The sequence below is a fragment of the Babylonia areolata genome, chromosome 20 (genome assembly GCF_041734735.1).
Source record: "Babylonia areolata isolate BAREFJ2019XMU chromosome 20, ASM4173473v1, whole genome shotgun sequence".
In the NCBI taxonomy this organism is placed as follows: domain Eukaryota; kingdom Metazoa; phylum Mollusca; class Gastropoda; order Neogastropoda; family Buccinidae; genus Babylonia; species Babylonia areolata.
Window position 1 is genome coordinate 43,983,232 of NC_134895.1, and position 5,000 is coordinate 43,988,231.

The 5,000-nt window shown below is 44.9% G+C and overlaps 1 protein-coding gene across 1 annotated transcript in view; it reads left to right on the forward strand.

Annotated features, from left to right (window-relative positions):
* The window catches only part of LOC143294620 (uncharacterized), a 49,509-nt gene that overhangs the window by 852 nt on the left and 43,657 nt on the right, over positions 1–5,000 (forward strand). The window lies entirely within an intron of this gene.

The following is a 5,000-nucleotide window of genomic DNA, read 5'->3' on the forward strand; positions in this document are numbered from 1 at the left end:
TGTGTGTATGTATGTATGTCCCGTATGTGTGTATGTCCTGTATGTGTGTATGTATGTATGTCCTGTATGTGTGTATGTCCTGTATGTGTGTATGCATGTATGTCCTGTATGCAGTGTGTATGTCCTGTATGTGTGTATGTCCTGTATGTGTGTATGTATGTATGTCCTGTATGCAGTGTGTATGTCCTGTATATGTGTATGTCCTGTATGTGTGTATGTCCTGTATGTGTGTATGTATGTATGTCCTGTATGCAGTGTGTATGTCCTGTATATGTGTATGTCCTGTATGTGTGTATGTATGTATGTCCTGTATGTGTGTATGTCCTGTATGTGTATATGTCCTGTATGTGTGTATGTCATGTACGTATGTGTGTATGTCCTGTATGTGCGTATGTGTGTATGTCCTGTGTGTATGTGTGTATGTCCTGTATGTGTGTATGTATATATGTCCTGCGTGTATGTGTGTATGTCCTGTATGTGTGTATGTATGTATGTGTGTATGTATGTATGTCCTGCGTGTATGTGTGTATGTCCTGTATGTGTGTATGTATGTATGTATGTATGTATGTCCTGCGTGTATGTGTGTATGTCCTGTATGTGTGTATGTATGTATGTCCTGTGTGTGTATGTCCTGTATGTGTGTATGTATGTATGTCCTGTATGTGTGTATGTCCTGTATGTGTGTATGCATGTATGTCCTGTATGCAGTGTGTATGTCCTGTATGTGTGTATGTCCTGTATGTGTGTATGTATGTATGTCCTGTATGCAGTGTGTATGTCCTGTATATGTGTATGTCCTGTATGTGTGTATGTATGTATGTATGTCCTGTGTGTGTGTATGTCCTGTATGTATGTATGCCCTGTATGTGTGTATGTCATGTATGTATGTGTGTATGTCCTGTATGTGTGTATGTATGTATGTCCTGTATGTGTGTATGTCCTGTATGTGTGTATGTATGTATGTCCCGTATGTGTGTATGTCCCGTATGTGTGTATGTCCTGTATGTGTGTATGTATGTATGTCCTGTATGTGTGTATGTCCTGTATGTGTCACAGTATGTATGTATGTCCTGTATGTGTGTATGTCCTGTATGTGTGTATGCATGTATGTCCTTCAGTTCAATGTCTGTTCACACAATGTGTCGAGACAGACGGATGAAGTGTGTGTGTGTGTGTGTGTGTGTGTGTGTGTGTGTGTGTGTGTGTGTGTGTGTGTGTGTGTGTGCTTTCTTGCGTGCGAGCGTGTGTATATCTGCGTGTGTGTGTATTTTGTTTGTTTTCTTTGTCTGTTTGTGTTTGCCTCTAAATGTATAACATGTAATTCACAATCGATCAGACGGCATATGTGTGTTTGTCCAACTACCGAGAGTTTTTGTGCAAACTTACCGTCACATGATTATTTCTTAAGATGTTCAGCTTGCGCTAGTATGAATCTCTCTTTTGATGAATAGTCTGATGAATTATACATTATGTCTCTTTCTATTCACTCTCTTTCCCTCTCTCTCTCTTTCTGTCGTATCTATGCGCGCGCGCGCGCTCGTGTGCGTGTGCGTGTGTGTGTGTGTGTGTGTGTGTGTGTGTGTGTGTGTGTGTGTGTGTGTGTATGTGTATGTGTGTGTGTTTGTGTGTGTGTGAATTCAATTTTAAAACAGTATTAAAACAACAGCAACAATAACAATTAACATTTCGTGAATAAAAATGATGGGGTAAGGATTTAACCCCTTCGCTGCAACAGTAAAATAACCTTTCTGGATTGCTGTGTTCCGGCCCAAATGTTTGCTTCTTTTTTGGGGGGGTGGGTGGGGGGGTAGGTTCACTAAACTGTTCACTGCTCATTCATTTATTGCGGTATCTCTAAGATGTTTGGCATGGTGTTTTCTTATCCCCTTGGCTATGAGTTGACTGTAGAATGTTGTGATGTTGTAAGTAATTTTTGTCGTAACCATGGGTATACATGATATTTTCTTAACCCAACCCCCCAAAAAACAACAACAACAAACACACAAAAGAACAACCCCAACACCAACAATCACACACACACACACACACACACACACACACACACACACACACACACACACACACACACATCACTTTTACTCACACATTCCAGACCATATTACAACAAACGCATCGCAAAAAAATGTAATAATTCAAACTGAGAATGAAAATATATCACTCACAGTATAGTGCCAATGTGCAAACTTGGCTTGACAGTCCATTGAACAGCAAGGTCAGGATGTCAGTGAAGGGCTGTCACCTCACTGAGATAAGACAGAGCTCACAGGTCAGGATGTCAGTGAAGGCTGTCGCCTCACTGAGGTAAGACAGAGCTCACATGTCAGGGTGTCAGTGAAGGGCTGTCACCTCACTGAGGTAAGACAGAGCTCACAGGTCAGGATGTCAGTGAAGGGCTGTCACCTCACTGAGATAAGACAGAGCTCACATGTCAGGATGTCAGTGAAGGGCTGTCACCTCACTGAGGTAAGACAGAGCTCACATGTCAGGATGTCAGTGAAGGGCTGTCACCTCACTGAGATAAGACAGAGCTCACATGTCAGGATGTCAGTGAAGGGCTGTCACCTCACTGAGATAAGACAGAGCTCACAGGTCAGGATGTCAGTGAAGGGCTGTCACCTCACTGAGGTAAGACAGAGCTCACAGGTCAGGATGTCAGTGAAGGGCTGTCACCTCACTGAGATAAGACAGAGCTTACATGTCAGGATGTCAGTGAAGGGCTGTCACCTCACTGAGGTAAGACAGAGCTCACATGTCAGGATGTCAGTGAAGGGCTGTCACCTCACTGAGTTAAGAAAGAGATTACAGATCAGGATATCAGTGAAGGGCCCTCACCTCACTGAGATAAAACAGAGTTTACATGTCAGGGTGTCAGTGAAGGACTGTGTCACCTCACTGAGGTAAGACAGAGCTCACATATCAGGATGTCAGTGAAGGGCTGTCACCTCACAGAGATAAGACAGAGCTGACAGGTCAGGGTGTCAGTGAAGGGCAGTCACCTCACAGAGATTCAAGACACAGCTTACAGGTCAGGATGTCAGTGATGGCAGTCACCTCACTGGGATTGAAGACAGAGCTCACAGGTCAGGATGTCAGTGAAGGGCTGTCACCTCACTGAGATTTATGATAGAGCTTATAGGTCAGGATATCAGTGGAGGGCTGTCACCTCACTGTGATGAAACAGAGCTCACATGTCAGGGTGTCAGTGAAGGGCTGTCACCTCACTGAGATAAGACACAGCTCACAGGTCAGGATGTCAGTGATGGGCAGTCACCTCACATATTTATGATAGAGCTCACAGGTCAGGATATCAGTGAAGGGCTGTGACCTCACTTCGATTTAAGATAGAGCTCACAGATCAGGATGTCAGTGAAGGGCTGTCACCTCACTAAGACAGAGCTGACATGTCAGGGTGTCAGTGAAGGGCTGTCTCCTCACTGAGGTAAGACAGAGCTCACATGCCAGGGTGTCAGTGAAGGGCTGTCACCTCACTGAGATAAGACAGAGCTCACAGGTCAGGTTGTCAGTGAAGGGCTGTCACCTCACTGAAAGTTAAGACAGAACTTACAGGTCAGGATGTCAGTGAAAGGCTGTCACCTCACTAAGTCAGAGCTTACAGGTCAGGATGTCAGTGAAGGGCTGTCACCTCACTGTCAGAGTTACAGGTCAGGATGTCAATGAAGGGATGTCACCTCACTAAGTCAGAGCTTACAGGTCAGGATGTCAGTGAAGGGTTCTCACCTCACTAAGTCAGAGCTTACAGGTCAGGATATCAGTGAAGGGTTCTCATCTCACTAAGTCAGAACTTACAGGTCAGGATGTCAGTGAAGGGCTGTCACCTTAATAACTTACAGGTCAGGATGTCAGTGAAGGGCTGTCACCTTCATAACTTACAGGTCAGGATGTTAGTGAAGGGCTGTCACCTTAATAACTTACAGGTCAGGATGTCAGTGAAGGGCTGTCACCTTAATAACTTACAGGTCAGGATGTCAGTGAAGGGCTGTCACCTTCATAACTTACAGGTCAGGATGTCAGTGAAGGGCTGTCACCTCACTAAGTCAGAGTTACAGGTCAGGATGTCAGTGAAGGGCTGTCATCTCATTATGTCAGAGCTTACAGGTCAGGATGTTAGTGGAGGGCTGTCACCTTCATAACTTACAGGTCAGTATGTTAGTGAAGGGCTGTCACCTTCAGAACTTTTAGGTTAGGATGTTAGTGAAGGGCTGTCACCTCCATAACTTACAGGTCAGGATGTTAGTGAAGGGCTGTCACCTTCAGAACTTACAGGTCAGGATGTCAGTGAAGGGCTGTCACCTTCAGAGCTTACAGGTCAGGATGTCAGTAAAGGGCTGTCACCTTCAGAGCTTACAGGTCAGGATTTCAGTAAAGGGCTGTCACATCACTAAGTCAGAGCTTACAGGTCAGGATTTCAGTAAAGGGCTGTCACCTTCAGAGCTTACAGGTCAGGATTTCAGTAAAGGGCTGTCACATCACTAAGTCAGAGCTTACAGGTCAGGATTTCAGTCACTACTCTTTGACTGGACTTCTTCCTCTTGGGACTGCGTTACTTTTTGTTTTTTGTTTTTTTTTCATTTGTTGTTGTTGTTGTTGTTCAGTACAATCGATGACGTCACCGACGTGGACAAGAACAGTAGGGAGTGCCGTTAAAGCTGCTACCACACTGACCTCATTCCAACCCAGGATCGTCAGTTAACTCTTTCACTGCCGCAGGCGACTTTAGTTGTCGAGGCAGTGCACCGCCATAGGCGAGGGGTCATGTTTGAGAAGACCATTTTTCACACTGTAACAAAGCTCGACAGCTGCAGCCAGTTTCCCCGCCAATAGAACAATGACTAAACTACTTGACTGTACGTCAGTCAGACACATATTACACTGACAAGTGCACACGGATTCGCACACACACACACACACACACACACACACACACACACACACACACACACACACACAAGCATGGATCG